This window comes from Pleurodeles waltl, chromosome 8 (genome assembly GCF_031143425.1).
Source record: "Pleurodeles waltl isolate 20211129_DDA chromosome 8, aPleWal1.hap1.20221129, whole genome shotgun sequence".
Lineage (NCBI taxonomy): Eukaryota > Metazoa > Chordata > Amphibia > Caudata > Salamandridae > Pleurodeles > Pleurodeles waltl.
In genome coordinates, this window is record NC_090447.1 from 917,573,957 (window position 1) to 917,594,702 (window position 20,746).

The following is a 20,746-nucleotide window of genomic DNA, read 5'->3' on the forward strand; positions in this document are numbered from 1 at the left end:
GAACAGAGTCACTTGTGGCCTAATGGTCAAGGGTGGTCTTGTGCTGTCACTCAGTAGGCTGAATGTTCAAATCCTAGTATCGCTTAGCAGTGTCTCTGTTTATTTTCTAGTGTTTTCACTTTTAAACATTTCGCGTGATGGAACATTGAAGTCTTTTTTCACAAAAAATCTGTGGGTTAAATGTCATAGCTAGGGCCACTGGAACTATGTGATTGTGTGGCAACGGCAACTTTCGCATATTTATAGATTTGCTGCATTTGCCACATATATCATCATCTGCAGCATAATCTGCAGATTTTTTCAGAAGAAACAAATTTGTTTCAAGCTCAAATGGTTCAAAAGTTACTAGAAATGCAGCAACACGTGCTTTCACGCCATAGAAAGCCCTTTGCAAAGCTGGACTGGTCATGTTTTTGTTCCTTATTGCTATAATGTGATGTTAAACTGGTACTAATGAGGCACAACTAATGCTCAGACAGTGCAACCAAGTTTACAAATGTTCAAATGATGAAGTCATATCAATTCAAATTGTGCTGTATTATGCAGCATAATTTGCCTTTTCTTGCTACATAATTTACTCAACTCTGCCGCATAATTATGCCCTCTCCTGCCACATAATTCTAGTTGCCCTGGTCATAGCTAAGTCTGGACACTGCACAGTAAGGAGTCACCACTGGCCTAGTGGTTAAGGCCTCACACATGCACACTAAATGTTAACGGTTCTAGTGTAGGTGAGTCTGTGGTAATTTCCTGCTTTAGTTTCTTTTCAACTATAAATGGTTAAGTTACATAATGAATGGTGATCTCACTTCATTTAATTGACAAAAAGTACGAAAACATGTGTCCTAAAATAACTATAACTCCCACCCTCGCCATACACTTCTAATTATCCCAGATATTACAGCACTCATAATAACTTGTATAACATCAATAAAAATATCAATAAAACATTAGCAGTCAAATTATTGAAGAGAAAACTGTGCATAGTGAGGGTGTGAGTTATAGTTACCTTAGGGCATGAATTATAGTTACTTGAAATAACTTTAACTATAAGTGCTGAATTTCAATGGTTTTGTGCGAGTAAATTCAGAACCTAACTATAATGTCCCTGTAACCTATGTTTTTTTCAGTGAATTTCTATGTTTTTTTTTTATTCTGTTACCTAACTATAACGCCCCTGTAACCTTTGCTTTTTTTCAGTGCATATCTTGCTTCAGTCTGAGCCCAAACACAGCAGACCTTGCTTTGTGGGGTCGCGGACCCCATACATAAATAATTGTTCCTCTACCCAAAGACAGAAGTCCTTAAAGGGTTATAATTAATCCACTTTATTTAATCTGGCAACACAAATAGACACCCGACCCATTTCAGAAATTGTTGTTTCCTTGATCACAGGTATTCCACATTGTCCATACCTTCATATTCACATGATTCAATACATAACATAAAACATAAACGATGGGCTCTGCAAGCTTCCGTCTTCGTACAGAATTATGGTGGCCATCTTTAAATGTTTTTCAAGTTGTTTAAATAAATTATTATCTCTGTATACATTGTAACTAATTGATCTTAAATTCGGATTACATGAATTAATATGAATTAATAAGATGTTTAGGTTGTACAACAATTCAAAAATTCAATCCTCATCATTAGTGAGTTGTTCCAATTTTTATCATGTTAATATATTTACAACCATCCACATAACATCTCGTCCTTCTTATTATTACCTTTCATTTACCATCAACAAGATTATTTGTCACAGAATATTCTATGTACACAGTGGTAACTTCCTCACCCATTTTGCATAACTCAGATCATACCCCAGAGGGTTTATAACAATATTTAGTTGTCACAATGGATTTCCTTACAAATACTATAACACATTTAATTTGTCTACTTGATCCTCTACTATAAATACTTGGGGCTCCATACATCTCATTACCCTATTGGGATATATTTCATTTCCTTAATACTCTACAACTCCCACCAAGAGTTATAAAGGATATAGTAGCTCCTTTGCTTCTCATCTTTTTCTATCCACTGGTGCAGTCATTTACAAGGTCCATCGAATTTTAATACATCCACCTAAAAAAACATTAAAACACAATCAGCTAGACAACAAATAAAAGACCAATTCTCAAAAGCATGTGATTCTTATTATTCTAACGACAGATACTAGCTTACCAGATGAATGGTTAATTCATCATCCTTATTTAATCCTATGGGATGCATGGTATTCAAACCAATAATCAGTTGAGATTCCAACTTTCTTAAGTTCAAGGGTTCTATTACCCCCTCTCTCATTTAGTACAATCCTGTCCAAAACAAAACAGTTTAATTTATTGCTGTTCTGCTCATGGTATTGTTTAAAATGCCTTGCTACTGGATATGATTTATCATCATTCTTATATAGCCCTGATATGCTCCAATATTCTTTTCCTAGCTGAATGGATAATACTACCCACATACAATTTATTGCAGGGACATTTCAAGGCATATATACAATAATCAGAGAGGGCGATGGAATGTCTTACTTCCATGTCTGCATTCTTCCTACTTGGAGGTGCCACAAAAGAGAGTAGGGTTTCCCCCTTTAAAATTTTATTGCACATCCTGTTAGGGGTCTATTTAGTCATGCAAGGGAAGGTTGGTAGAGGCCTCTCAAAGAGCCCAAAAAAAACACTGTGGTTTACATAATTGGCCTTTGTTCTAGGATGGCTGCATATATAAAAAAAAAAGCCAGCAAAAACCTACAAGCGGGTCAGGCGCTCCAGAAGCACTGGTATGACCAAAAAGCTGCTATGGTGGAGTTCCAACCAGGACAGAAAGATAAATGGCCCAGACCTTACCCCATAACCTTGGTATTTGCAAGAATCCCAAAACGATAATACAAGTCAACTGGATAAAGCACTATTTTGATAGAGCGTGTGGTAAATAATTTAAAATACCTCTGAATTTGCCTTTTAAGTTAAATAAATAATAAAAAAAGAAAAGAGACGGGGTCCGAGATGTAGAGAATAATCAGGATTTATTCAATAACTCGAGTTAAGGGAGAGCTCCTTCACCAAGCGGGTTAGGGAGTAGTCTGTCTTACTTCGCGCAGCATAGAGCTTTTATACATTTTTCTACTACATGCAAACAAATGGCAGAGGTTCAATCATTTTCCATTAGTTAGGTATAAAAACATTTGTATGCCTCAGGGGAGAGGAGTGGGAGATTGCTTACAAACAAAAATGTGCAAACAGCTGAAGCGTATAATAGTGTGTAGTAAATGGCAGGTATGACCTTGTTCCAATTGCAGGTTATTCAGTGGAAATTAGTTTTTCTCAAAATTGGCTTAACCGCAGGTATGTGGCCGGTCTGGTATTCGGCCTTAGGCATATTACACAATGTAGCTGCTTTCAAGCTGCATCTTTTTCTGCCTATATCCTCTGCGACGGGGTGTTTAAACACTCACAAAATGGATGCCATATTCAATATGGTTATCCTGATATCAAATGAACAGTGGTTGCACGAAGGGTGAGAAACTATTTTTCCACATTCCCTCCTTGCACCAGAGTGCAACCATTGTCCTCTATTTCGATGGCCATAAGATCATCAATATGGTCTTGGAGCATAATCTTAACATTTTCTTTTTTCTGGATGTGTGGTTTAGGAATGCACATGGTAGCACACAATCCACAGAGTGGCGGGCCACACTGGATGCACAGGCAGCATCCCATTAATGTAAACAATGCTATGCCAATAGCAGAAATCAATTTCCAGCCCCATGTGGAGACTAGTCCCCAAAACCATCCTGACCAGGTCCAGTTGCCAGGATCCTGGTGTAAGCTGGACGCAATTTTGTGCAATCTAGAAATAGCCTCATAGACAGAGGGGGCATTATCAGGTATGAAAACACAGCAGCTCGACCCGATGATTTTACATGCTCCGCCCCTCTCTGCTAGTATGACATCAAGAACAAGACGATTTTGAAGCGCTACCATTCTGATAGTGGATTGTTCCTGTGTCAAATTTCCCAGAGCAGCTATAGTCTGATTTACAACTGCTTCTACTGTTCAAGTAAGCCTACGGATAACCTTACTATTCTGAATCGGTCCAATAAAGAAGAAGAAACCTCTATTGAAGTCCGTATACTGTTCCAGGGTAGTCTCTGTTTGGTCTATCCCCGAAGTATCTATAGATCTCTTATGCCTCTCATTAGGGAGTAGGCGATCCTTATGATACATCGGCGGGGCAAGGAAAACGGGAGGCAATAGGAAAGATATATAGCATCTTCCTCCCCATCCGAGGGGAAGACGTATATAGGCTATCTCTCCACAGACAAAATATGTATGTCTAGACGCTGGAAACGTTGATTGGCCTTTATCCTCGAAACTCACAGTAATATTACATTCACTGTGTCCTACCTGGATTATACCAGTCTTCTGGACACACAGCTGTCCTTTCATTTTGGAAACAGATATGGAGGTTGGTCCCGCCTTTCTTTTTAGGCTTGGTATTTACTAATTTGGAAGACCAATATTCCTGTTTATACTCTTCACTTTCGAATATAGTCCCCTTAGCCTGTGGTATTCCATTATCGTCGGGATAACAGACTTGATTAAGGACGGTATTCATATCTCCCCATGGCCACCCATTCTTACATATCCGAACATCTCCTTCAGGGCATGCGGAATTGGAAGTATTGTACGCTGTTATTAAGGCAAACCAAGCCTCACAGGTACCATTATATGAAAATGGAAAAGGTACCAGTGGCATCCCTCTGTCATTCTGATGAGGGGGAATCTGTCCGCATATCCAGCAATCGGTAGTATTGGCAACCTGGTGAGTATAGTGCAACATCCGTACAAAGGAGTTATTTTGCATAGCTAATCTGTGGGCCCATTCATGAGGCGTAAGATCATAATAGGTGTGTTCTTGTGTACTGTTGGGTGAGAATATAGGGAGTTGACTAGATGGAAAAATTTAATGTAAAACCCAACCTAAACACATTGCTGCTGCCAGAAACAACATTAACACCATTATACAAAAATTTCTTTCCGCACACATTTTCTTTCTGTATTTGTCTCTCAACATATTCTGCTTCACTGTCTCCGTCGTCATTTTTGTCAGGTATACTTCTCAGAGCCCCTGCCGTTTCACCAACAAGTAGAGCTTGTTTGGACTTAATTGACCAGGGCTCGAGTAGATGACCTGAGTTTAGATCTATAAGTCTGCTGGAGACTTTCTTCTGTGGGTAATGTCAATTGTTCTGCGTTCTGTTGTGTCTGAAGTGGCGATGTCTGTCCACTTTTTTCCTTGCGAAAATGTTTCTTACAGTGACTGGCATGGAGCCATCCCTTACGGCCTTCGACTTTTACAGCTGTCCTGGTAACCAGTAGAACGAGCTTCGGTTCCTTCCATCGAGGCTCAAGAGGTGTTGTTCGATCAAAATTGCGAATATAAACCCAATCGCCTGGTTTGATCTGGTGCTCTTTGGGCTCAGTATTATCAGGAAATGCGGCTGCAACCTGTGAACGACAAAATTGAAGTGCAGACATCAAGGAAGCCAGGTAATCAGTCAGTACAGGTATTTCAATATCTGTTATAGACTTAGCTCGAGGTATCCCCCATATGTTAGGTGGTCTTCCAAAAACTATCTCGTATGGTGCTAATCCTATCCTGGAATGGGGAACCATTCTCATATAGAACAGTGCTACAGGTAAAGCAGTTATCCAATCAATTTTCTTATCTGCACATATTTTTGACAATTTGTTTTTTAAAATCTGGTTATGTCGCTCAACCAGGCCTGCTGCCTGTGGATGACGCACACAGTGAAATTTCCACTGGTATCCCAACAGGAGCGATATCTTTTTCATTAATTCAGACGAGAATGGTTGACCATTATCAGAATATATAACTCGGGGCAGACGGAACCTAGGAAAATACTCCTTAATCAATTGTTTAGCTGTAGTGCTGGCAGTATAGTCAGGTACAGGATAAGCTTTGGTCCATCGTGTTAATGTACATACTACTACGAGTACATACTTCTGTCCTCTGCACCTTTCCATTTGTATATAGTCCATCTGTAAAACTTCAAAAGGATGTTCAGGAGGATGAAATCCTCCTGGCCCTACTGTTGTGCCTTTTCCAATATTATACTGACAACATATCATACATGTTTGGACTCTTTGTTTGGCTGCTGCCCTAAGATGTTTATTGTCCCATATATGTTGTATTGCGTCTAGCAAAGCTTTTTCCCCAAGATGGGCTGGTCCATGTATTGTATCTATAATAATCTGCACCATGGCATTGGGAAGATACCAGACTGCTTTATGTGGTGTCATCCATCCTTGATCAGTTAGTATCCCTCCTTCCTCTTTCCATTTTTCTTTTTCCTCATTTGTGGCGTGACTCTGTATGTCTTGGATGTCCATAGTTATATCTCGTGTGACCTGCATATGCATAAATTCCGGACCGTGATGCAGCGTACTCTCTACGTCTTTCTGTGTCATGTCGTGAGCTGTTTGATCTGCTAATGCAATTCCTAATATAACATGATCTGTCCCCTTTGTGTGTGCTTTGCATTTTATTATAGCTATTTGTTCTGGTAGATGTATATCATCTAACAATTGTGTTATCAAGTCTGCATGTTGTATTTTTGATCCATGCGATGTCATGAATCCTCTTTCTCTCCATAATGTTCCAAAATTGTGTACTACTCCAAGGGCGTACTGTGAATCAGTATAAATATTTATTTTTTTTCCTTTACCCAATCGACAGGCCCTGCTCAATGCTATCAACTCGGCCGCTTGTGCTGAGAGAATGGGTATCTGTTTGCTTTCTAAAATTTGAGTATTTGTGGTAACAGCATAGGCGGCCCTTATCTCCCCCTTTTCTGTTCTTTTACAGGAACCATCCACGTAAATATTTTCTTCTGCATCTGGTAATGGAGTGTCTTTTAAATCTGTTCGTGGTTTTGTCACTTGTTCAATCACTTCCATACAATCATGTACCTCATCTATGTTCTCGTGAATGGGTAAAAGTGTGGCAGGGTTCAGGGTATTGCATCTTAAGATCTGTATGTGAGGTTGAAAAAGTGTCAGTTCATACCCTGACAGTCTTGCTATTGTTAGATGTTGTGTCTGTTAAGTAATAGTTCTACTGCATGGGGGACTCGTACTATCAAAGGGTGTCCCAATACTATAGCATCGCTTTGTCTAATAGCTTGAGCTGTTGCTGCTACAGCCTTCAGGCATGCGGGAAGAGCTTGTGCTACAGGATCTAAGGTGGATGAAAAATATCCACATGGTCTTTGTTTTCCAGCTTGCTCTTGTGTCAGGACCGATAGAGCAGTCCCATTCTTTTCAGTGACGAATAATGTAAAATCTTTATGATAATCAGGGGTGGCCAACACCGGGGCCTGACACATCGCCTCTTTCAATGTTTTGAAAGCGAGCGTGTGTTCCTCTGTCCATGTAAGCTGGGGTGATGTGCTGGCTTCTAATGTTGTCAATTTTACAAGTGGTTTTGATATTAGTGCAAATTGGGGTATCCATTGTCTGCAGTAGGATGTTAGTCCTATGAATTCGCGTACCTGTCTCTGTGTTTTTGGCTGTGGTATATTTTGTATCAATTGTATTCTCTCCTTTGTTAGCTGACTTCCCTCCTTTGACAGTAAGTGCCCTAAGTAGGTCACTTGCTGTTGACAGAATTGCAATTTCTTTGGCGACACTTTATGGCCATTTTCAGCCAAGAATGTTAATACCAATAATGAAGCTTCGACACATGACTGTTCAGATCTGGCCGTAATGAGTATATCATCGACATATTGCAGAAGGGCTGTTTGATCAGGCATTTGTATAGTGTCTAGCTGTCTTTTTAGGGCTTGGCTATAGATGCTCGGGCTGTCAGTAAATCCTTGAGGAGCTCGGGTAAACTGGAAACTCCTTCCGGATAATGAGAACCCAAACAAATATTGAATGTCTTCATGTATTGGTACACTGAAAAACGTGTTTTTGAGATCGATAACGGTAAAATGTGTGGCTTCACAATCAATTGTTGTTAAAAGGGTAGATATGTCTGGTACAACAGGATGTTGTGCCACAACACATTTATTTAATTCCCGTAAGTCTACCACAAGTCTATAGTTGGTATTTTCTCCTTGTTGTACTTTCTTTGCCACAGGTAATACGGGTGAATTATTTGATGGTACTTCGATCACCACCCCACTAGTGATGAGGTCCTCTATAATGGAAGTAAGGTCTTTCTCAGCTTGTGGCGGCATTTTATATTGCCGGAGTCGTGGTAGTATGGCTCCCTCCTTTAAAATGATCTTGTGGGGCGTAATGACCATCCGCCCGACTGATGTGGGACTGGTGGCCCACAACTCGGCTGGGAGGTGGGCCAATCGAGGATCTAAATCTCTGACTGTATAATGGCCCTTGAAGTCTCGAAGGAACAGACGCACATACTGGGGGAGCACACTATTATGGCTCCTAATTCTTTCAATTGTTTTATTCCTAATAGATTCTCAGGGCAAGCATCAGTCAAGAGAAGATCTGTTGTAGTGGTAAGGGGGCCAATTTGTAAGGGTAGTGGCTCTGATGTATTACTTGTAATGGGTTGACCAGAGAAACCCAGTGAAATATTTTTATTCCCAGAGAGTGGAGATTGCGGAAGCTCGTTATGATCTATCTTCGTCTTACTTGCCCCTGTATCCAATAGGAATTTCTGAGACACTTTGGTGAACTCATGGGAGGGATATTTAATGCATCCAGTACTACTGGAATCGCAAATTTCTTTAAGGTTGTTGGTTCTGGTTTCGTTCACACCTTCTCCTCCATATTCGGTTTAATACCATCAGCCATCCACTCAATATTCTCCAGCATTTTCGGGGGATTTCCAATAACTTTGGTTATATTAGTTGGCGTTTTGCTGTTTGTTTATGCGCAATGGCTGTCCCGCTGCAACAAGGAGGAATGAAAGCGCTCCCATCAGCGCAGCTGTGTCATAAACGCATGATGCAGTATTTTGAAGCAACACTCCTAGAGCAATTGGAGTGTGACTGGTACCTGTCATTCAGACCGGTTTTACATTGCGTGCAGCCCGTGTTTCGGTACATCTGGTCCTCTTTCGAACATGTACTGGAAGTTTGTCTTTTTACACAGCGCTTGCTTTCATTGGACGCTGATCTGTTGATGTTCTCCCTGAGGGCTCATTATGAGACATGCGCGTTGAGGGTGCGTTTGCTACAGGAAGCTACTTATGAGTTGCCCTTCCTGGAGGATTTGGCTCTTAACTACAGAATGCCGCCTTGGCTGAGTTTCAGGCTATGGAACACGACTGCTCCTCTGTCCTTCTCGGCGATGCCTTTACAACTTTAACACCGGTCGAAGTGGAAGATTTCCTGTCCTCCTTTGTCCTGGAATCGATTGGAAATTCTAAAAATAACTTTGACTCTTGAAATTTAGTCCCTTTTATGCCACAAGTTAACAGTTTTAAATTGTCCTTTATACGCTCATGTGTCCTTTTAACTTGTCGTTATTGAAATTGTAACAAGTATATCTTAGGTTGAGCTTAGTAGCTTTCATGTATATTTAGGTTTTGAACCACCTTCAACAGACAAGGGGAGGGTGTTGTGTAGCCATTTTAGTTATAGCTCCATGCACGTTATGTTAACATACTAGCCCTGCCGCTGTGCACTTTAACCTAGATAGATTTTATTCAGCTTCGCATTAGTTTTGTTACAATAGCCACTTTTATGGTCTTGTTTTATTTCTCTCTATCCAACTGTTTTTGCCTAGGCCAGCACTCTGTTCTCAAACAAGACATTCTTGCTCACTCTGTGCTTCTTCCAAGGCTGCAGCAAGATAGGTTGCGGTGAACGTGGTACAAGCTTAGTCTCTGACATTCATAGAAAATACATATCCTTACGAAGGGACATTTTCTCAGAACATCAGCTGTTTTATTATAAAAACACTTCCCTGTCCCTTACACGTTAGAGGGAGATTTCAGCCAGAGAACCACGACTGTATGCTGATTGCTGAATGCTTCGCTACAACTGCTAATGCAGACTTCAGGCCTTTGCTCAGGTATGGGGGATGATGTCTTCCCAGGGGAACCTGAAGGGCAGAATTAGAGCTTAACACACTGTGCTTGATTACAGCCTAGGTAGGAATTAGTCCATTGACTGTAGTGACAATATGGTAGCATTATTTCTATGCTTTACTATCCTCATCACAATTTTAATCTTGTCATGCTGTATTGTCCTGGTTATTGCAGCCCACGCTTTGTTATCTAAGATGAAGTCGCTTCATTAAAAGCATTACTGAAACGTAAACTGCCTCTGTTTGTAATTGTATGTATGAGACTAATGTAACTAAGAGAAACGGATGAGACCTGAGTGACCACGGCTTCCCTGAGAAACCAGATGTGTCATGCACTCGGCTGCCCAATCATCCCTGCCCTTGGGTAGATATGAGGCACTGCTAGATAGCCAGAGCAAAACCCGGATTGGAGGGACAGGTGTCACCTGCAATGGGTTAGGCTCAGTCTCCCACACTGCAAGCGATTCTGCCACTCAAAATCCAGTAGTCTCATTAGAATAACAAAAGCCTACACAACACATCAATAGAATGGGAACTAAACTGAGATAAGTAGTTGGTGCTCTTCTGCGTGAGCATAGATCCTCTGTATCTAAACCAGTAGCAGCTCCCAAACCGATATATGAGAGGCAAAAGCTGTGGGAACAGCACTGTATGGGGCTGAGCCTTGGGAGTTCTCAGGTGTCAATTAACTAACTAAGCTGGATCATAAGTTTATTAGAAATCTAGTTCAATTACCAGCCAGCACTCTGCTCCTACCCTTGAAACTAGATATGGGTTGGAAATCTATTGGCAATAAGGCCAGCCTTCAACCATTGCTATATTGGAGAAGATCATTGACTACGTGTGACCTTGACCAGTATGCCATTGCATTTAGGGAGGTATTTAGAAGCAATATTCTGAACAAGGTACAATGGTTGCTTACTACCTTAGGACAGCAGGGCGCTTGGGACTCTAATCTGCAATAATGAGTCCCCTCAAAGGCCCATCTGAGGAGATGTTGTTGGTCCTGGGTTTTTAGAAGGATTTAGCCCTCTATCATGCTGATTTTTGGACTTTAAGTCCGATAGTGCTTTGGAACCCTATCTAGACATCCTTTCGAAACCTAGAGACAGGAAGCTATATATTAATTTTAGAATTGGTTCCCTCCCCTTGAGGTCCTTTATGACTAGCTGGGCATCAAATGCTGTTTCACCTCTAAGCCTCAGCTGTAAGCTAGTCAAGGAATCTATTGGTCATGTTTTCTTTGCTTGCAGGGCATACGAAGGCCTGCACACAAAATGGATAAAACCAGTAGCTAGGGGCTTAGGGACGTGCAATAGTGCAAACACTCTAGGGACGTGCAATAGTGCAAACACTCTAAGAATCCAGTGATCGGACCCTAGCCCTCTGTATGCCTGTGCAGTGATAAAGTTAGTTGGAAATATATGGTTTATTAGGGCCAAGGTTTTCAATCAATGGGAAGGGAATGTGTGATAGTGCTGTCCCTTTGCTGAAGGAGGAGGGTCTGCAAATAAGAGTATTGTTTTTATTTTTGCGCTTCACTCTGAAATTGTTATCTTTGCTTACTCTTAAAAAGTTTTATGATGGAGTTGGTTGCCATATTGATAATTTCATCCTCTTGTGATAAGAAGTCATCGCTTTATTATATTTTGGCCTAGAAGCCCTGCACTGACTATGCAGAATTTTTGGCTTAAGTTGTGAAATGTTGTAATCGATCTCCTTATTTATCACGTAAAGTGCTTGCTGTTTTCTTCTCTAGTACAGTATTTGGGACTGCTTATTGAATGAATTAGCCAGTTTTGCATGAATTTATAACTTTTAACTGATATCTTCGATCTAGGTGTATGGTGTTTGAGTCCTCTGTGTGCAGATCTCATGTTTTGAGACCTGGTCACAATGGAATTTTTTATTTGTATGGATTTCAATATAGTTTTTTTAATTGTTTTTATGTAGATGAACTGTGGGTACTTCTATTGTGTGTATGTGCAGTGCTTTTATGACACTGCTGAAGCTCATGTTGAGTTGTTTTAAAGTAATGTCTTTTGTTCAGCTTGCTACTGCTTAGTAAGCCATGTGCCCTAAGGTACCCCTTGCGGGGTGAGTTTTGCGCAATACAGTTTGTCTTAACATAACATAAGATATCAATTTACCTTGAAAAAACAAAAGACAAGATGTGTTTGTCAAAAAAGGAACAGTTTGTTTAATTAAACATTATAACCGGGAGACAGTTACAAGACCGGGGTCTGAGGACTGTATCAAATTACATGGCTTGTGCATGGTATTTTATGCATTCCTTTTGAGGTGAAAAATGTGAACAGTTGTTATGGGGTCATAAATAAGGTCCTGATAACAAATGCACGTGGTCCTTGACCCTGCTTGGACTCCTCAAGCAGGGTGTCCAGATGTCCAACCTGAGGGGCACATGATTGCTGTGTGTTACTGTGTGCGCTGTGTTCTGATTAGCTTTGTGTTCCTAACATCATGCAGCATCTGACTATAAGGTGTTTGGAAATGTGTGCACCACTCAGGCCATGTGTGTTTTATAGGGGCCAATCTCCTGGGACCATTGTGGTGTTGCTGCCTATCTGTGATATGAATTTCCTGTTTGCACGTCTGTCTGTCGGCTATGTGCTGCCTCACCTGTGAACAGTCGCTTCCTATCTGTGATCTAAATTTCCTGTTTACATTTTTGTCTGTTTGTTATGTGCTGCCCCACCTGTGAACATTGTCAGTCAGTGATCTCAAAGCCTGCCTGACCATGTATGTTGGGGTTGAAAGAGATTTTATGTCAGGTGGATTAGCTAATAGTGATGTGATTTCATTGGTATATGTGATTGTCATGGTGCACATCAACAACAACTTTCCCAATATTCACATATCATTTATGAGTACTCAGACTAGGGAGGATGCTACAGTGATCAACCTGAGCTCATGGATTTGTATAGTACTACTGAACGTGTTCTTTTACCAATGCAGCAAAAGTGATGTATTACAGAACTTTGGGACACCTTTAACAATTATAGTTTGAATGTTTTGTGATCTTAACTGGTATTGAAAAAGTGTATTTTTATGTGAATGACACTGACCAAGTAAATTACATAGCACACAGTGCGCCATCATCCATTATGACTAAGTAGTTTTGTTTATTGGCATGCAAGTTATATTGTATTTTTCCTAAAAGAAAATTGATTCTTTTATAGTCTCTTCACTTCACAATTTAGTCCTTATGTAAATATAATGGTGTGCTGATTTCATTGGTTGGGTGTAAGCTGCTTTATGCAGCCCTTAGGCTGCCTCAACATGCTGAGAAGAGGAGAAGAAAGGATGGATCGGGTCAGATGGAATGAGGGAGGAGCTTTGTACTATGTTTGTGCCACACAGGTTGGTGGAACGTAGTTTAAAAATGATAACAAAACATAGGTGTTGGTTGGCTGAGCAGGACACTAGGAACATAAGATATGAGACAGGAGCACCAAAGAGGGTGTGACATAGCAGCCAGAGTTGCTGACTGGGCAAATCACTTAACCCCTTAGTTGCTGGGCCTCCCCCCCGCCCCCAGTGCTGTTCCCTTTTTGGGTATTTGGGGTAGTTCGCTCTCAGGCCTTCATAACATTTTGTCCACATACGCTATCCATGCCAAATTTGCGTCCTTTTTTCCAACATCCTAGAAATTCTAAAAGTACCCAGAATTTGTGGGTTCCCCTAGAGGAGACCAAGAAATTAACCAAAATACAGCTAAAATTCAGTTTTTTTCAGAAAAATGGGAAACAAGAGCTGCAGAAGAAAGAATGTGTTTTTCCCTGAAAATGGCATCAACAAAGGGTTTGTGGTGCTAAAATCACCATCTTCCCAGCTTTCAGAAACAGGCAGACTTGAATCAGAAAACCACATTTTCCAACACAATTTTGACATTTTACTGGGACATACCCCATTTTGTACTATTTGTGTGCGTTCAGCCTCCTTCCAGTTAGTGACAGAAATGGGTATGAAACCAGTGCTGGATCCCAGACAGCTAAACATTTCTGAAAAGTAGACAACATTCTGAATTCAGCAAGGGGTCATTTGTGTGGATCCTTCAAGGTTTCTCCACAGAACGTAACAGCTAAAATGAAAAAAATATTGAGATTGGGGTGAATAAAGAGCCATTTCTGTCCACGTTTTCTTCTATAACTTTTTCGAGCTATGGCTGACTTTTAAAAGCAATATATTGTTACGTCTGTTGGGTTCCTCTGGTTGTGGGGACATATAGGGCTTGTAGGTTCATCAAAAACCCTAGGTAGCCAGAGCCAATAAATGAGCTGCACCTTACAATGGGTTTTTATTTTATACCGGGTATACAACAATTCATTTAGGTATCAAGGAAACCTTTGTATTTCCAAAATGGGCACAAGATAAGGTGTTGAGAAGGAGTGGTTATGTGCACATCTCAGAACTCCGGGGTCCCTAAACTAGCATGTGAATTCCAAGGCATTTCTCAAATAGACTTCTTTTTACACACTGTCTTACATTTGGAAGGAAAAAATGTAGAGAAAGACACGGAACAATAACACTTGTTCTTCTATTCTGTGTTCCCCAATGTCTCCAAATAAAAATGATACCTCACTGTGTGGTAGGCCTACTGCCCGCGACAGGAAACGCAACATAGACACATCACAGTTTTACATTGAAAACTGATGTGTTTTTTGGAAAAGTGCAGAGTTGTGGATTCTGGCCTCTATCTCAGCCGGCACCTAGAAAAACTTACCAAACCTGTGCATTTTTTAAAACGAGACACCTAGGGGAATCCAGGACGGGGTGACTTGTGGGGCTCTTACCAGGTTCTGTTACCCAGAATCCTTTACAAACCTCAAGATTTGGCAAAATAAATACTTTTCGCTCACATTTCGGTGATAGAAAGTTCTGTAATCTGAGAGGAGCCACAAATTCCCTTCCACCCAGCATTCCTCCAAGTCTCCTGATAAAAATGGTACCTCACTTTTGTGGGTAGGCCTAGTGCCCCTGTCAGGAATGGATCACACGACGGTCAATGTTAGTCCTTACATTAGGTCAACTGTTGACCCTGGGGTGATCCATTCCTGATGCAGGCACTAGGTACAGGCACTCAAATGGGGTAGTGTTTTTATCACGACAGGTGGGGAAACACTGAGGGGTAGGAATTTTGTGGAACCCAGCATATTCCTGTATTTTGTGTGATAGAAATGTAAGAAAAAACAGAGTTTTTATTCAACATTTCACCTTTGCACGGTATTCTGGGTAAGAAAGCATTGGGGAATCCACACAAGTCACACCTTAGTGGACTTCCCGGGCTGTCTAGTTTCCAGAAATGTCTGGGTTTGGTAGGTTTCCATACATGGCCGGCAAGCCCAGGACCAAAAAACAGGTGCCTGCCTTACAAAAGAAGGTTATTTTGTGATAGATAATTTTGATGTCTCCACAGTACGATTTGGGTGGTGGAATTTGGGGCTGAACTAAATTGGGGAGCTCCCAAGAGAGCACTCTCTGTGCTTGCCGCCACATGCACCTGCTTTATGGGTTTGGCTAACCTGCTATTGTCCCATTGCACAGACTTTGCTTGTGAAGGGACAGCAGGACTGTCCTCATCACCTCCCTCAGAATCACTGGAAAATAAGTTGTCGGAAAAATCACTCCCAGAGTCTGTGCCATTGTGCTATCCCTCAGATGCTGTCTCAGTATCTGCTGTCTCAGTCACTGATCCTATGGCAGAGCTGTCCTCTGTAACCCGAGTTAGGGTTTGAGCAGCAGTCATCCAAAGAGATGCCATCTCTGCTATTGGCTAAACTCTCGCTCTAAAACACTAGCCTACGTAGACATTCACAAAATTGCTGGTGGGTGTGTGTGGGATGCATGCAACAGTAAAGGTCAGTCACCTTACCTTTGCTTCCTCCCTCAATCAGCACGTTCTTTCAAGACACTCAAAAAAACAAAAAAAGACACACTATTACTTCACTTTGTCATATATCAATCGTCACCCCCCAGGGTTAAACTTACTCTTTTAAAAGAAAAATGCCCTTTGGGGCGCCCATTTTCAGAGGGGGCTGACCTCCCGAAGTGAAATCCCTGGTGTCTAGTGGGGTTTCTTGACCCTCAAGGGCCAGGAAACCATTTCAAGAAGGCCTTGTTTAAAAGGGGAGACTCCCCCCTTTCGAACAAGGCCTTCCTCAATGGTAGGGAGGCCCGTTCAGGCCCATTTTCCTCACCAGAGCAGGAAGCGGCCTTACATCCACTTCCAGCTCCAGCAGGGAAAACAGATTGTAGATGTCAGTGGCGCGCTGACATCACAAAGGGGCGGGTGGGGGTCAGGGTAGACACAGAACTCTTCCATGCCTCCTGAGGGTGTTTTATCACTGGAGGATTTTTCAACCACCTCCCGGTGTCGGCCACTGGTCATGACACTCACCAGGGAGGTAGTGCGGGTGTCGGCCACTGGCCGACACCTGCACTGAAGAGGTGGATCTCCCTGTGTCTAAAATTTATGGATGCGTCCTTGTGTAATTGTTATAAATGGGGTCTTTGGTTGGCAGTCAGGTTACCCCCTGTCCAGGCAAGGACCCTCACTCTAGTAAGGGTAAGTCACACACAATCCAAATTATCCTGTGCCCTCCCTCTGGTAGTTTGTCACTGACCAGTCAGGCTTCACTTAGAAGGCAATGTGTAAAGTATTTTTGCAATAAATCATGCAATAACAGAGTAGAACACCACAAAAATGCACACACAGTGTTTAGAAAAATATATAATATTTATCTGGCAAGATGCAAGTCAAAACAATTAAGATGCAATAAGTATATTTTGAAATATCACTGTAAAAGTTATATAAAAGCAACAAGTGTCTCTTGCAAGCACAAAGTACCGCTAGGAACTGCAGAGGAGGAGATGTGTGGAAAACAGGGAGGTGTGCTTCGATTTCACGGGCCACACAGGCGATGCATCGTTATTTTTCACGCAGGGAAGGCTTTGCGTCGATTTCCGGCACTCGGTCTTGGATCCTCTTTGGGTTGCGGGGTTTTAGGATGCCCCGGGACGATGCATTGAAATCCAGCACTGGCAGGATGAATTCACAGGGGCTGCATTGATCCGGTAGGTGTTGCGTGGAAATTTCTACCACACGGCAGGCAATGCATCGATTCCTTTCGGGAAGTCGGGCTGCATCATTCCGGCTCAGCTTTGTGTCGATCCAGTGGGCTGTGCATCGCATTTCCAGTCACCACACTGGTGCTGTGTCGATCTTCTCCTTGCGAAGTGGAGCTGCATCGTTCAAGTTCGGCATGCAGTGATTTCCTCACCACAATGCAGGCTGTGTGTCGTTTATGGCAGGCAGTGTGTTGAATTTCGCCACACCAGGAGTTCTTCTTGCAGGAATGAACTCCTTTAGGTCCTGAGACTTCAAGGAACAGGAGGCAAGCACCATCCAAGCCCTTGGAGAGTACTTCTCAACACAGCCAGAAAGCAGCAAGGCAGCAGGGCAACAGCAAGGCAGCAGTCCTTCTTAGAAAAGAAGTCAGGTGAGTCCTTTGAGCATCCAGGGAGTTCTTCTTGGCAGGTTGCAGGTTCTGGTTCAGCTTCTCCTCCAGGAAGTGTCTGTATGAAGTAGAGTGTCTACCTCAGAAGAGTCTAAGTTGGTAGGGTCAGAGACCCTGCTTAAATACCCAAATGTGCCTTTGAAGTGGGAGAGACTTCACAGAGTGGATTAGAAGTGCACAAGGTCCCCTTTCATTTCCATGCTGTCTGCCAGGGTCCCAGTGGTGGTTGTGGCAGTCCTTTGTGTGAGTGCAGGATACTGTCCTTTGACATGTAAGTGTCAGGCCCTCCACCCTCCCAGGCCAGGAAGACCCATTCAAAATGCAGATGTGTGCAAGTGTGATTGAGCATCCTGTGTTTGGGGTTGTCTGAGTGAATGCACAAGGGAGCTGTCAATTAAACCTAGCTAGACGTGGATTGGAAGGCACAGAAGGATTTAACTGTAGAGAAATGCTCACTTTCTAAAAGTAGCATTTCTAAAATAGTAATATAAAATCCAACTCCACCATTAAGCAGTATTTTGTATCACCATTCTGACCATACTAAATATGACCTGGCTACTCCTTTCAGATCAGGATCTACCACTCAAACAGTATATGATGGTAGCCTTAATACTATCCTATGAAAAAAACAGGCCTCACAGCAGTGTAAAAACAAATGTAGGAGTTTTACACTATCAGGACGTATAAACTGCACATGTTCATGTCCTGCCTTTTACCTACAGAGCATCCTGCCTTATGGGCTACGTAAGGTCTAGCTTATGGGTGACTTATATGTAGAAAAAGGGGAGTTTAAGGCCTGGTAATTAATTTTAAATACCAAGTCGAAGTGGCAGTGAAACCGCACACACAGGAACTGCAGTGGCAGGCCTGAGACATGGTTAGGGGGCTACTTATGGGGGTGGCACAACCAGTAGCATTTAATTTACAGACCCTGGGTACATGTAGTGCACTTGACTAGGGACTTACACGTAAATTAAATAACCCAATTGGGTATGAGAACAATGTCACCATGTTTTAAATTAAGGAGATAGCATATGCCCTTTAGCACTGATTAGCCGTGGTAAAGTGCGAAGAGTCCTAAAGCCAGCACAAATGAGGTCAGAAAAAGAGAAGGAGGAAGTCCAAAAGTTTGGGGATGACCCTGCAGAAAGGCCAAGTTGAGTTTATGCTATAAAATACAGCAAAAAAGTCTGTAGCTGTGAGTTAATCAATGTAAGAATGAGTGACAATTTGTAAGATTGAGTGCAAGAGAGGGAGAAAGAATTAATGCAAGTGAGTGTGTATGATTAAGAAAAATGAGGAGGTGAAAATGAGTGTGAGTTAGTGAATGTACGTTAGCATGATGGAGAATGTGGTGTTATGCTTGTGAGTATTGCTATTTGGTATGCTGGAGGCAGTTATTAACAGACAGTGACCTGACATACTAAAGATAACGCTCAATATAAGAGGCATACATGTCAAAAGTCTGTCACAAGCATACTGGAAGACATTTTTGGTATGGGACATGGCAAAATGCTAGTTCTAGCACTTTGGAGGTGAGTCTTTGCATAAACAATGATGGCTGTGGCACATAGGAGGGGGACAAACAGGGAAAAATACTGGCTCTATCACACCAGAGGTAAATTTGGATATGAGGGTCACCCATGGTACATGGATAACATTAATAGCACAATTCCAGGACTGGCATATTATATGTACTTTGTGGCTTAAGGGGACATGCCAGACCTATAAGGGAGCACTCATGGCAAAATGCCACCCCTGGCACAATAGCAGTTATTTCCGGCTTATAGGGGCACCCATAGAAAAGTTTGAAAACAGGGTGGTGAAGTCATGTGGAATGTCTGGTTTCATTGGCTTGGCACATTCATAGCCCACAGCGTTTTAGCATATTTCAATGAAAAGATTGCTTTAAAATGCACTCCTTGGCCCATTTGTTTAAAATGTTCTTGTTGGGAGAAACCTTTATCCCTGATTGCATTAAAAAAAGCTGTGGTTCATATACTTTGCTCAGTAAAATTTAGGGTATGTATTGTATTATACCCTGCCACTTTCAAAGGTTATGTCAGCACCTTACTATATGTGGATACAAAAAACACAACAGTGTTGAATTCATACATTATTGACACTAGTATAATGTAACTTCAGTGACGTCAATCATTGTAATATCATCCGGGTTAAGGTCAAGTCCATCCCCTCTGAGGAAGATTCATGGTCAAAAGTCATAAAGTACCTCATTACGAGGCCGGCAGTCTTAAGACCAGCCGCTTCGCGGTGGCAGTCAGGATCACCGCTTCTGTGGCGGTCTGACTTCCACATTAAGACCCTGGTGGTCAAAATGCTAGGGTTCTGTCATCTCTGCTGGGATTGGTGCTCCCGAGAGGTTGACGGCAGGTGGAGGTCGGATTCTGCACTGCTGATTACGACCTGGTTCTCCGCTAGCCGTTTCGGTGGGGTTTCACCGCCGTAAAAGGGCTGGTGGAGAAAAGTTGCAGGGGGCCTCAGGGGTACCCTGCACTGCCCAGGCTCTTGGCATGGGCAGTGCAGGGCTACCCCTGTCCAGCACCAATGCAATGTCCACTGTCTGCTGTGCAGACAGTGGGCATTGCAAGGGTGCTGGTGCACCCTGAGGTGGCAGCATTGCAGCTGGCTCGATTACGAGCCGGAGACAATGCTGCTGCCTTTTTCCCACTAAGCTGACGTGCAGAAACCTCGATTTCTGCCCATCAGCCTAGCAGGAAACACCTATTAGGCATCGTGGGGTGGTCGCCACTACGACGGCAGCCAGCCTGTTGGGAGTTTGGCAGACGGGCTATCCCGTCCACCAGACTCATAATAAGGCCCATAATGTCACTTCCTTTGATATCAATAAGGTCAAAGGGCATGTGATGTCACTTTTGCTATCCCTGGCATTTTGGTGAATCGACGGCCATTGTTAAAGCCTGACTTAGGTCCTTATTTTATGAGAATCATCATATGGAATGTCACACCAAGGGCCATATTTATACTTTTTGACGCAAAACTGCGCTAACGCAGTTTTGCGGCAAAAAAATTTGCGCCGGCTAACGCCATTCTGAAGCGCCATGCGGGCGCCGTATTTATTGAATGGCGTTAGCCGGC